The sequence below is a fragment of the Monodon monoceros genome, unplaced genomic scaffold (assembly GCF_005190385.1).
Source record: "Monodon monoceros isolate NGI ecotype Baffin Bay Population unplaced genomic scaffold, NGI_Narwhal_1 Super_Scaffold_4, whole genome shotgun sequence".
NCBI lineage: Eukaryota > Metazoa > Chordata > Mammalia > Artiodactyla > Monodontidae > Monodon > Monodon monoceros.
Window position 1 is genome coordinate 16146803 of NW_021703781.1, and position 14717 is coordinate 16161519.

Sequence of the window (14717 nt, forward strand, 5' to 3'; positions counted from 1 at the left end):
GTTGGTGGAAAGGAAAGTTTGCTTTATTCTGGATGCCGGCAACCGGGCGGGGGGGGGTGGGGGTGGGGGTGGGGGGGCAGACTCTTGTCCAAAGGCCAGCTCCCCACCCCTGCCACCAGTGGGCAAGAGCTTTTATAAGCTGGGGGAGGGGCTAATGCAGAAACAGCACAGTCAGCTCTGACGTCATCTTGAAATTGGTCATGTGGCGGTCTGACCAGCCTCATCCTGATTGTTTTCAGTACAATTGTCAGTTCCAGGGCCTGTTTGTTCCCATTTCCTTGAGGCCAGTTCTCAGAATTGTGACAGCTTATGTCATGGCTGCAGTCTGGTCATCATGTAGTTAACTTCTTCCACCTGGTGAGGGTTTTAGTCTCTATAAGACACCTCCCAGTATGCGGCTCAGAATATTATTAATAGCTATAGCCCCTGAGAAGGAACTAAAGGTCCTTGACTTTTCTTACTGATTAAACTATTATTGTTTTGTCCTGTTTGACTGTTTTTCTTTGCTTCCACATTTTCTCATTTCTCTGATTAAACATATTCTTTGGATAAAGTTTTTCCACAGACAAAAGGCAGCTGGAGGACATGGGGGCAAGGACAAGAGGGTCCCGCTCCATTTCAATCCCACACCCCACAAAGCCCTTCCCTCACCCTGTCTTTAGAAACCGTCCCCCGAAAGCCTTTGGGAGGTTCGGGTCTTTGAAGCCCTAGCTGCCCTGGACTCCTTGCTTGGTGCCCTGCAATAAACCCTGCACTTCCCTTCACCACAACCTGGTGTCAGTGACAGGCTTTACTGCCTGTGGGTGAGCAGACCCAAGTCTGGTTCAATGAGCACCGGGCTCTGAAGGCTGGATTTGGGGTAGTTGCAATTCTGGGTTCCACAGGGCTGTAACGATCGAAGAGACAGACTGTCACCCCCAGGGCACTGCACAGATAACCGACTAAGACAACCACCAGTCTTCTGTGAAAAAGACCTATTTGCTGGTCCTGGAGCTTTGGCCTGGAGGGGCAGCCTTCTGGTTTGGCACTAGGAGTCTTTGAAACAGAGGTCGGCAGGCAAAATCTTTCCGTAGCCCTGCAGTGGCTCCAACACTCACAGAACGGAGGGGAATCTGGGCCCCTTGGAGCCTAAGTTTTCCCTGCCAATTGCTGCCTAGAGGAAAATAAGAGCAACATAGCCAAGCCTCTGAGGAACCACAGCCACTAGGATCCAATTAATTAAGATGCACTCTCTATAATTAGTGCTACCTGCAGCCTACCTTAACTAATACAAGCAGCCCAGGATCTTGCTGTGAGAAATGAAGTAGGCAGGGGAAGATAAAATTGTCTTCAAAAACGTTTTTATACACTCTAAATGTATGTATTACATATATACATACATGCATATAACCCTACTGACTATATATAGTCACACTTATATGTAATGTGTATGAGTATATACACACACACAAACCACATATAATATATATTATATATATGTGTGTGTTTGACATATATACATACAAAATGCATTTCCTAAAAGGAGCTATCAATTAACAAAACAAGATTAACCTGGTTTGAAATGGAAACTGCCTAAATTTGAGCTGAATAAGCTCAAGAGAGTGGTGCAATTTATCTTTAATAAGGTATAATTTGAGATTTAAAATGTTTCCTTATTATTTCAGGCCAAGAACTAATAACTTTTTTTTTTAATTGGGGTATAGTTGCTTTACAATGTTGTGTTAGTTTCTGCTGTACAATGAAGGGAATCAGCTTAGATCTCCCTCCCATCCCCCCCAATCCATCCATCTAGGTCATCACAGAGTACTTATCTGAGCTCCCTGTGCTATACAGCAGGTTCCCACTAGCTATCTATTTTACACATGGTCGTGTATATATGTCAATCCAAATCTCCCAATTCATTCCACCCCCTCTTCCCCCCTCCCCATGTCCACATGTCCATTTTCTACGTCTGCATCTCATTCCTGCCCTGCAAATAGGTTCATCTGTACCATTTTTCTAGATTCCATATATTTGTGTTAATATATGATAATTGTTTTTCTCTTTCTGACTTACTTCACTCTGTATGTCAGACTCTAGGTCCATCCACTTCTCTACAAATGACCCGATTTTGTTCCTTTTTATGGTTTTACCTTATATCTAAAAACTTCGTGGAGCTCACTTTGAAGAATAGTTATTTATTAACAATAAATTATTTAAATTACTTGAGACTTCACATTAAATAGAAACCCGAGTAACTTATTAGATGAGGTCTGGAAGAATTTCTAAAAGGTAATTGTATATATAACTGAAATAAGAACCAACCAAAGAGACCCAAATCAGCTTCAGTGGCAAACTCATTTTCTCTTAGTAGAGAAGTTAGGGGGTGGGGAGGGCACAGTGACAACTAACACTATTTCTATACAAGCTGCCTCATCCAAGCTGCCTCCATTAATTAACTTGAGCCTAATCCTCCAAAAAAAGGTAGACCCACACCATTGAACTAAATCTCAGCAGACTCTGAAAATCTGAACAATTTTGAGTAGTGGAACTAAAAGGGAAATTCTCATGAAAGTATGAGAGAGTTGAAAGAATGATAGCAAATCCCATTCTTGATATTTTTATTTTCTAGAAAAAAAATGGCTACAGTTAACTTAGACTTACAGTGACTTTCTTTCTAATTCACCTATTTACCAGGATCTTGGGTTTGTCTAGTAATACAATTACATAAAGTTACTTCTCCTTTGTAAACTGAAAAATTCTGATTTGTTGCTAGATCTACATATCATAGGTTGGTACACAGATCATTGTTTGAGAGGGGTAGATATTGATCAGTAATTTTCACCCCTGGCTGTTAGAATCACCCTGTAGTTTTAAAAAATACAGATGGGCTCTACCTGAGATCTTCTGAATCAACATACTTGAGCATATGGCTCAGATATGTATATTTCTTTAAGGTCCAATGGTAATTTTGATGAACATCTGCCATTAAGAATTTATGAACTAAATGATCTCTAAGGTCCTTTCCAACTCTAAATCTGCAATTGCTTTGAAATACTTATTTAAAAACAAATCTATTTTTTTTCCATGAAGTCCTATACATCCCTAGAGCAATCAATTTTGATGAAGTCTCTAAAGAAGTGTGTTTTCAAAAGCAGTTGTAAAAGTAGCAGGGTTTTTGTTTTAGGAATGCCTTCAAATCTATTAAGACAAAAGCGATCAGTATTTTAAATAAATAGGAGAGCTTTTTTCCCCATACAATAAGAAATCTGGAGGTGGGCAGTTGTTGTGTTAACCTAGAAGTTCACTGAGGTTGAGATGATTTTCTAGTCACAAGATGCTCTTGTACTTCCAATCATCTTGGCTTCATTCAAAGCAGGAAGAAGAGAAGAGCAGGAAAGCGTGGACAGCTATAACCATCTCTAATGAGGAAAGCAAAAGCCTTAGCAAATACCTTCTCAGTAGACTTCTGATCAAGTCTTACTGACAGAACAGGTTCTTAAGACCAGGTCGTGTTGTAAGACATTCTGAGAATTTGTTTGGACTAGCCTAATCTATTGCTAGGGCCAAACACATTGCAGCCACACTAGATGGAAAAAAAAAAAGATTCTGGTTAAGAAAGAAGTTAGATATTGAGTAGGAAATGTTGCAAACCATTTATTTTAGGTCAACTCTGATGAAAAATTTGAGATACATTTCAATTATATTTTGTTATAGATAATAATCATCATAATACGTGAAAAATGTTCATGTCTTTATGCAATTGCTAAAGAATAACTTCAAAAACATTTGACAAATGTAATCATAAGTGTGATCCTACATTTCAAGGTTATTATTTGGAAAACAACATTTATTGGATGCATAAGTTCTTATGTTACATCATTTATATCACATATTTAATCCATGACCATTATTGTTTTGCAGTGTTAAAGCAAGATTTTCATCCAATAAGAAATAAATCAGGAACAGATAGAATGGTTTAATTTAAAATCACTGAAAGAATTTTAAAGATAGGAATTTTAGGGCTTCCCTGGTGGCGCAGTGGTTGAGAGTCCACCTGCCGATGCAGGGGACACGGCTTCGTGCCCCGGTCCGGGAAGATCCCACATGCCGCGGAGCGGCTGAGCCCGTGAGGCATGGCCACTGGGCTTGCGCGTCCGGAGCCTGTGCTCCGCAACGGGAGAGGCCACAACAGCGAGAGGCCCGCGTACAGAAAAGAAAAAAAAAAAGATAGGAATTTTAAAATCCATTAAATCCCATTGTTCAATTTGACAACAGGTATCAAAAGCCTTAAAGCAGGGCACACATTAGTGGCTTTAGCCATTCAATTTTTTTTTTTTTTTTTTTTTCCGGTACGTGGACCTCTCACTGCCGTGGCCTCTCCCGTTGCGGAGCACAGGCTCTGGTCGCGCAGGCCCAGTGGCCACGGCTCACGGGCCCAGCCGCTCCGCGGCATGTGGGATCTTCCCGGACCGGGGCACGAACCCGTGTCCCCTGCAACGGCAGGCGGACTCTCAACCACGGCGCCACCAGGGAAGCCCTAGCCATTCAATTTTTAAACCAGAAAAATATACAAAAATTATCTATAAATCTGTTATTTTCAAGAACATAAAATTTTAACTACATTAACTGCCCAATAATAATGGATTGTTATATGAAATATACATCATCTTATCATACAGTGAAATACTATTTTCTTGTTAAAATTAATAATTAAGGAGACTACTTAATGACCTAGGGATCTTCATAACATATTAAATGAGTAAAGAAGGTACAAATGTGCAAATTGTTTAAATAATAATTCATTTATTGTATACATACTGTATGCAACACTTAATGCTTTGCATGTATTTAATTAGATTCTCACAACTCCAGAAGGGAGGTTCTACTACTCTCCCATCTTACAGATGGAGAACCTGAGGTTTACAGTACTTATGGAACTTACTCAAAATACACAGCTTACAAATGGCAGAACTAGGATTTGAACTGAGGAAGCCTGGTTTCAGAAGTCAGGCTTATACATCTATACTAATACATTCCTAGAGAAAAAAATCTTGAAAAAAAAGCACCAAAAGGATAACAGAAGTTATGTCTGCATGGTATGATTACACTACACATTCTATATTTCTGCATTTTTTAGAATAAATATTTATTAACTATAATAAAAAATACAATAATTATTTGATAAGCTTTCAAATCCAGTAAGCTCAATAAGCTTTTAACCTAGTTTGCTAGGCTATCAAATAAACCAGTGCTCTACTCAACAACTACTGATAATATGAACACTACAAAGTGTTACTCTTCTTCTTCCCTAAGAGCTAACACCTTTCTAGAGTCACAACTCATGCCCAGTATCCCCTATACAGTCCTCTTTAAGACCAATAATCTTATTACACAGGCATCATAAAGTCGATTTATTGAAAGGAAACAATATTCATGACAATTCATCCCTTGTTTCATGAAGTCAAGAAGGAGGAAGAAAAAAAATTTTAAATGAGTACGTTTAAGAGCTAAATAAATTCCATTCGACACATTACTCTGCATCCAGTAAGAGAACTATGGATATGTATAAATTGTGGCTTATAAAAAGAGTCCCAAGATATTATCAAGTAAAAGGCCAAGAAGAAAAACAACATGAAGAGAAAATTCCCATGTATTTTTAGAACTTCTAAATATATAAATACGTACATATAAATGAATAGAAAATGGGCTGAAGTTACATTTTCCAAAGTTTGCATTAATACATCTTTTCCAGGGAGGGGAGTGAAACTGGTGTGGAAAGACAAACACAAAGAAAAGGTGGTCAGTTTTTACTTTATGTAGGACTGTTTGATTCCAAGTTTTTAAAATGTATTAAATTTATATTATGCAATTTTTGAGGAAATATAACAAATGTATAAAATTCTTAAAATTACCATCACAGTCACCATCCTTACTATAACCTATTTGTATTATTGTTGTTTCATATATCTCAATAACTCTTTTATACATTATAGTATGTATTTGTCCAGTACAATTTTAGAAAAAACAAAGGGAAAATTAATTTACCTCCCTAACTTTAGTAGGAGCAAAGCTGTGTATATTTTACCTTTGTTTTTGAAAAGAAAAGAAAATCATTGTCTCATATGCAAATATTGTTGACTATTAACTTCCATCACAAAATGAATATAGGAATTTAAAAACTAAAAGTAGGCAAAAGTAGACATAATTTATAGTAGAAAATGTGTGTTATTCTCTGTGCAGCAAGACAATTCATATATTCTCATTGTAAAGTTAGAGGCATAATTATTGAGCCCATTTGCTCCAGCACAAAGTTATTATTCTATCAGACTTTTTCTTCTTCTAAAAGTATTTCTTCCTAAATGAAAACTGGAAAGAAACAACATATCAAATATATGATTCTTTTTTCTTTTTGAAAGCCTCAAACTATTTATTCATACTATACAAACACCTGAAACCTTATCATCAGTATCAGTGATTAATCAAAAGGATAAAAGGTATTACAATATATTTAATGTGCATTGAAGAATTTTAAGGTAAATTGAATGCAATTATTTTATCCTCTGTGCTTATTTTCTAAACTGTACAAACAACTATGAAATTTTCTATGGAATTCTAGTGAAAGAAGAAACTCTAAGGACCATTTAACAGATAAGAAATCTGCAGTGCAGAAAGTAATTGATCCAAGGTATAGAGCAAATTGCTGTCAAAGTTTGGGTTATAACAGAGGTGTTCAACTTTTTAAAAGATTCTTCATGTGTTAACAGATGGAGGGTCATTGGAAATAAGCTTTCAGAAAAAAATTCTAACCTATTTGAAGATAATAGATGACTTAAATGTAACAGCATACTAACATTACTTGTAGCAAAAACAAAACACTTTGCTAAAATCATATCTTTAACATTGTTAAAACTTAAAAAGCATGAACACTCAATATATAAGCTCTGTTCAATAAGTAAATATTGTATGTTCTATTGGAGATATTTTTAAAGAAAATCAACACTTCAAAAGATGTTGGTCTATATTGATATCTGACTAAAAAAATTTCTTCTCAAATAAAGATTTTATTTGCAATAAATTAAATATCAACTCCATTGAGAACATTGTGATGTTGCTGGTTAAACTGATTTCTAAGTGTTTTTATTTTTTGTGTATGTGAGTATAATGACTATTTATTTGGGGCTTGAAAAACGTTTATAAATGTTGGTTGATTTCAGGTTCAGTAAACAGTCATCATTATATTTTCAATTCATGGTTTAATGCAAATCTTACCTTCAGTATTTAAAATGGGAATGCTTATTCTTATGGAGATATAATAAAATATGACAGAACAATTCTAGGCTGATGGTACTCTTGAAATAAAGAGAATCTGAAAGTCCAATGACAAACAATGCATGGCTTAGTATTTTGGCTCAATAAATAATTTTTACTTTTTATAATTACCTTAAATTCCAGAAGGAAAATGAATTAATTAACTTGAGAGGGATACCACCAAAGGCATTTCAAAGAACATAGGATTAACCCTTCTTCCTGATGCCATTTTCAACAGTATTTGATAGGGCTATAATGTATCCTACTAAACTATTAATTAATTCATTCAGAACATATTTATTGAGTGTTTATCATTTTATACACACTAGTCTAAGCTTTGGGGATACAGGAGCAAACAAAGCAGATCCAAACCCTTACCCTCATGGAGCTTACATTTTCAGTGAAGGAGACAGACGTAAGCAAAATAGAAAGTAAATTACTTAGTCCATTAGAGAGTAATAGGCACTAAAGAGGAAATATGTTCATTTCCAGCTACCTCCTTGAACCATGGAGAATGCAGCACTTCTTAGCTAAGGGTTATGTTTGTTTACTTGACGATATGATGATTCTATTCTAAATCTTTCCATTGCTGACTTAACCTGTGTTATCCATTTCTTGATCTTTTCTGTTCATTTATATTCCTGTTATGGTTTAATCAGGGGCTTACACGATCCAGATTCATGAAAGCTTGGCAGGAAGAGTAAGAGGGTGCTTTTAAATCTCTCTTTCATATAAATTTACTACCTCTATCCCTTGGCCTCCCACAATTGAACTGGTGCACTTCCATGCCCTCTAGAAGGGCTCAGTACAGTAAATGCTCAGGAAAAAAATGATGCAGTCTGCCTTGGATGTCCCACTGATCTTGCCAATAAAATTCAGTCTGAGGAAGTCAAATTACATAATGGCCTAACTCCATCAATTAAACATTACGCTTCACCCATTAACAGGGCCACCCACTGTGGCACATGCCACAGGCAGATACCCATAATCATTTAGTGCCAATAAAGAGAATGGGAGGGTGCTGTCTGTGTGTGTGTGTGTGTGTGTGTGTCTGTCCTATTGTTAAATCAGTCCCTATGAATCAGGTGACTCCAAGATTGAATCAGCACCCCTTTAACACATGACTCCCATGTAGCAAAACAGCCCCCTAAATCATGGGACTCCCATTGATTAAATCAGCCCCATTAAATATTGACCCCCCATTAAATCAATCATTCTTCTTAAATCTCCTGACACCATTATACCAATCAAACCCCTTAGGTTTCCTGACACCATTAAAGCAATCTGCCTTCTTAATTCTCCTGAACCCCATTAAATTAATTGGCCTTCTTAATCTGACTGCCAATAAAACAATAACCCCCCTTAAATCACGGGATTGCCTTTGATTCAATCATCCCCTTAAAATTACCAGTGATTCAAGCTGGCCCCTTGTATCAGGTGACTGAAATTGAATCAATCACCCCCCATCACGTGACTCCCTTTGATTGGCTCTGTCCCCATAAATCATGTGAATCCCAATGATTAAAACAGCTCCCTTAAATACTGTGACCCCATTTAATCAATCCTCTTTCTTAAATCTCCTGATATTCATTAAACCAACGAAATGCCTTAGGTTTCCTGACCCGGATTAAATCAATCTGCCTTTTTAAGGCTCCTGACACCCATTAAGAAGGATGATTGATTTCATTAGTGTCACTATATTCAAGAAGGCAGATTGAATCAATGGGAGTGCTCACCACGCCCCCGCCCCCCCAGAGTCCAGCCCTGGGGTACAGCCCCACTACTATAGAGAATGGGTTTGATAACCCCATTCCTTGTGGGGGATCCTAGAAAGGCAACCCCTTGAGCAAAAGAAATGCTGAACAGTTTGTGCTTAAAAGCAAGCTATCAATAACCCTGAAGTGCCAATAGAAGCAATCCATTACTGACTAAGTCTTGATTTCATTGAAAGTGAGACTATTGGTGACCCATACATTTACTCATTTCATGTGTGAAAACCACATTTTTTTCTCTGACTCCTAAGGGCCAGGAAGAATTCCAGATGCTGAGTCAATAAGGAACAATGCTTTTTCTTGTAAGAGTTCACAAAAGTATATAGACACCTAAATAAAGAACCACAATGTCCTATCAGAAGTATTTTACTAAATGTACTTTAGAAACTGTATTTTACCAAATCATGACTTTCACCTGTTTTATAAACTGGATCTCAGATAAAATTTCATTTGACAAGAAGAAATTCTGCTTAACACAAACAGTAAAAATGAGTTTTAAAAACATTAAAAATATATTTTTCTTTTGAAAGTTACTCTTTTTGCTTAATCCACATGGAGTGAGTTATATAACAAGACTTACAATTCATTCCTGTACAGTTAGGAATGCAGACTATCTAGTCTGAAAGCTAAAGAGACTTTCTAATGCCTGAAGATGACTTCATTTACTGTTTTTTCTCTTAATAAATTTATGTTTTTAGTGTTGCTCATCTCAACATGAATTATATAAAATCTGAAGTTTTTAATTCTAGTCGCTTGGACTTTTTGAATCATATCTCCTTATAGGCACGAGTTTAATAACTTTTCTATTTTCCATAATACATAACACTTGGAAAGACTGAAGAGTCCAATACTTGCTGATAGAGTTTGTGAGGCAGATTACCAAAGGAAAATGCTGCTATATGAAAACAGACTTTTTTCCCCTGTCATTTGATATTCTTCATGGCTGTACGTTTATCAAACTAGGCAGTGACTGTAGCATTTCACTTTGTCCTTAATTGTCTACAAAACAAATTAGGGTATTCAAGACTGTCAAAAAAGAAAAGAAAGGTAAGAATATTCAGTTGAGTCAGCTACAATACTAAGAAGTCTGCTCACCTTGTAAAGGTTTTGTACTAAGGCAGTTATAGCACATGGTGATGGTGGTTTGCCTGGTGTACGAGCTGAAAGCTATCATGATTTTAGAATTATCTTCAGAATATTTGAAGTCATGTAGTTGAAGTTTTATACAAAATCTCTTATGACTCCAGCCAAACCCTAGACTTTTAAAAGGCAGGAATCCTTCTTTGCAAACATCAGAATAACAGAGGCAGTGTCCTGCATGTGGTGAGTGAGCACTGAACAAGATTTGTTTACGCGATTTATTTTAAACTCTTTGCCTAACAGGGAAAACTTCTGAGGCCAGAGGACCTGGGAATAGCCTAAAGTTAGCCAAACTTTGGCAGTCTGGCATTGATTCAAGCTAGTTATAGCTTTAACAAGTGTGAGCTTCCTTCTTTGTCTTTTCAAAAGCTTACTGTGGTCTTGCCAGGTAATACTCAAGCCACGTCAAAGTCACCACGCAACAGACAGGCAGCCTTTTAGGGACTCACATTCCATTTCTTCATTCAGTCCTCTTTATGCTGTCTTAGTAAAGTGTCTGTGACTTTCTCTTAAAGGACAGTAGGATGAAAGAACGTGTGGAATTGAGGTCGGGAGCAGCTGTCTTCTCTTTAGCTCCTATAACTCTGATCACCTGGGTAGAGGCAGAAAAGCAGGGAATTAGTCTGGAGTGAACAAAACTGTGTGGACAGAAACGAAAGAAAAGCTTGGGGAAGCCTGGAATATTCAGAGGAAAGAAGAAAGAACCATTTTGAGGACACCAACAAAATAGTCATCTGTTTTTTAGTCTGTGGACTGTTGTTAACACCAGATGCCCTCAGGGGTCTCTGGGAAGCTCCACCTCTGGGAACTTGTACCCCTTCCCTCAGGAACAATGCACCACAAAATGGTGTGGGAAAATGGAGATGCCTCCTATCTCCCTCGGTATCCTAAGAAAAGAAATTCTGACATGCTGAGCTATGCATGCAGGAGGATTAATGGGATGTGTTCCCAGGAACAGCAGTTAGGAAGCAGGGAAAACAGTGTCGAACAGAGGGAGAAGACAAAGTGAGACGCAGTTGCAACAGTGGCCTCAACCAATCACTCAAAAAGTTCTAAAGCTTGGAAGTCCTTCCAGGGGTGTTCCTACAGAGGCAAGAAGTCTAGGCTTTAGTACTGCCCAGTAGTGGTCAGTTGCTGGATGTGGGCTGCTCCTGGAGAGGGGGAATAACCTCAAGCAAGGCAACCTTTTGCATCAGAGGGCAATTATCAGAGAGGGATGCAGTCCTGAGCTGTCAGCAGCCAACACTGCCAAGCACTTAAGAGTAAGTGCCAAGTCCCTTAGGAGGGATCTGAGTGACATGACATGGTGTCACTCTCCCCACTCAGCCAGACTAATTAAGACCATGAGTAGAAATGATCAGGATTGATTCTGACCCCAGGATCACGTGTCATTACCTTTTACCCTGTGCTGAACAAAGTCCTAACCATGTGACAAATACTCATTTTATCCATTCATCACTGTAAGATCTTATTTGTCTCAATGTGTACATAAAGAAACTAAGTCTTAGAGACATCAAATAACTTTCCCAAGTTCACACTACAAGTGAGAGCATTAATAGAATTCAAAGTTAGATTTTTCTGAATCCAAAATGTTCTGAACCAATTCATAGCATTCAAGATTATATTCTATTGGTTGTGTTTTTATCCCTGACCATCCCACAGATACTTGCGGGGATGGGTAAATTGCATTTACATAGAGAAGGGCAAGTGCATAATCCAGGAAATTTAGGTTTCTGAAAAGTTACTGAACTATACCAAACCGTGTGTGCCCAAGAACACCCTTTTTAGGCCAATGAGGCAGGAGGAGGACTTCATGCCAGCCAGGTGAGCTGAGCTGAATCAACATCATGAATCTGGGACTATCAGAGCTGAGCAAATGAACCTAGAAATTATGGACTGAAGCAACAGCACTGTCCATGAGATTACCTCCAAAAATAGCATTTATTAAAAGACTCTTGGGCTTCCCTGGTGGCGCAGTGGTTGAGAATCTGCCTGCTAATGCAGGGGACACGGGTTCGAGCCCTGGTCTGGGAAGATCCCACATGCCGCGGAGCAACTAGGCCCGTGAGCCACAACTACTGAGCCTGCACGTCTGGAGCCTGTGCTCCGCAACAAGAGAGGCCGCGATAGTGAGAGGCCTGCGCGCTGTGATGAAGAGTGGCCCCCCGCTTGCCACAACTAGAGAAAGCCCTCGCACAGAAACGAAGACCCAACACAGCCAAAAATAAATAAATTAATTAAAAAAAAACAAAGATCCTTTAAAAAAAAAAAGACTCTTCCTCAAACATCTTCCCTGTATCTTCTCTCCCCCACTCCAAGCCCAGCAGTCTGCAGCAAAGTCAAAGATTTATTGGAAGTCAGGAATGTGAATGGTGTTGTAAGTGTGTCACACACCAGCTTGCTTTTTTCATTTATTCTTTTGTCTTTGCTGTTATTTCCTTTTTTATCTCCTGACTTCTTCCCAGAAAAACTACTACATCTAGTTCAAAAGCATAGCATAGCAGATGTTTCCCATTTCAGGTACACAAAGCTACTATGCAATTACGGAATATACTGGAAGAAGTTTGGAGGAAATGCAAATTATTCATTTAATAAGAAAAAATGTTAAACAGAGATCATCAAAAGGGACTATTTTCACAATGTTTTGAAGCCTGCGTGCAGGATTGTTTTCCTGTAACAATTACAATGTCATGTTCCAGAAAGCATTTCCAGAATATCATATGTGTATTGACAGTCTCAGTACCTGATGACCGAGAATAGTTTGTTCCTGGACATCTCTCTCCAAAACAGAGCAGAAGCAACTGTCTTCCTCCTTTCTCATTTCTGCCCTTCCCCACCAAGACAGGAGGGTGTTTTAAACAAGTAGAATTACCAATTGGACAAAATGTTCCCAGTCTTGGGAAATAAATATTGAGTTCAGTCAGAAGATGACCTTTTCTTTCCTTATCTGACTTAAACGAATAAATCCCATGAAATAGATGATGCACCCAGTCCAGAGCCAAAAATACAGTAGGAATTCGATAAATATTTGTTGAATTCCTAAGTGTCCATCACCTAGTCCATGAGACCACCCTGTTACCTCTGGAAGAATTCATCCCTCCCTCCTCTGTGCTCTGACAACATTTCTTGCATTTTTAAGAACATTCTCACGAATTGACTTGTTGTATTTAGTAAAAGTTTCTGTCTCTTCCTCTTACCTTCAGGGCAGGAACTGGTTCTAGTTCAATCTGTATCCCACACTTTGTCCTGCACAGAACAGGACTTAATATCAATGTTTTACTAACACTCACAAGCAACCATTTTGGGACCTAGCAGAATGGGCTGTGGAATTGGCAGCTGTGCCAAAACAATTGGTGCTGGCCACGATGGTAGCACTTTATATCTTGACAAGGAAGGTGGACTCAATCCTGCTAACTGCCCATAGCAGATTCATGGCACACTGCAATGTGCTAGATCTCATTTTGTCACTGCTGTCCTCCCCATGTCATTTGCAAACAGCACAATACTGTCAGGCTGGAATCCACAAGTTGCTGCGTCGATGGTATGCTTGAAAGAAAAGAAAGAGAAGACCATTCAGGCTAAAACCCAGACCTACAGCTGGTGTAAAACTTGTGCTGCAGAGAGAGTTGCCAAAGCTTCTCAGTCCTGGCCTATGATGCAGGGGTTGTGCTTCTCCGGGTGAATTTAGGAATGGTTGAGTGACTATTCATTTCATGCCTCATTTCTTTGTCCATGCCTTTGCTCAGAGAAACGGGAATACATGGTGGTTACAGGGTGAACCCTGGAGCCAAGGGGCCTGCATTTGAATCCCAGATCCGCCATTTTCTAGTTGTGCCTCCTTCGGCAGTTTCCTTAACATCCCCCATGGTTCATTTCATCTGCTAAAAAGTGGGGGTAATAATATTTAGATCACAGGACTGGTGTGAAGGTTAAATAAATGAGTCCCTGGAAAGCACTCACAACACTGCAGAATGCAGAATAGTTACCGAATCATGTCAGCTCCACTCAGGGCACTGTATGTGGCATGGTGAGGAGTCTGGAATTTACTCTGAGTACAGCATAACCACTGGGGAGATTTAAGCAGGGGAGTTATGTGATCTGATTATTTCTTAAATATCCCTCTGACTACTCTGAAAGGCTGCATTGGAGGAGAAGGAGTAGAAAGGTGGAGATGAGTTGGGAGGCTCCCGTAGTAGACCTGGGAAGAAGTCATGATGACCTGGAGCAGGTGACGGCTTCCTCTAGAGGAAAGGTAGACAGGATGGGCAGGATTAGCTGTCTCTGGGGGGTAGAACAATGAAATGTGACAAAGGAGTACATGTAGGAGGTGAGGGAACGGGAGAAATAAATAATAAAGATTCTAGGTTTCTGGCTTTAGTCATGGAAGCTTGGTGATGTCATTTACTGAAACAGAGAAGACTGAAAGAGGAACATATTTTGGAAGGGAAATCAAACTTTCCTTGGGGAGTTCTAAGTTTCAGATGTCTATGAGAAGTCCATAGAGAACCTTCAGAT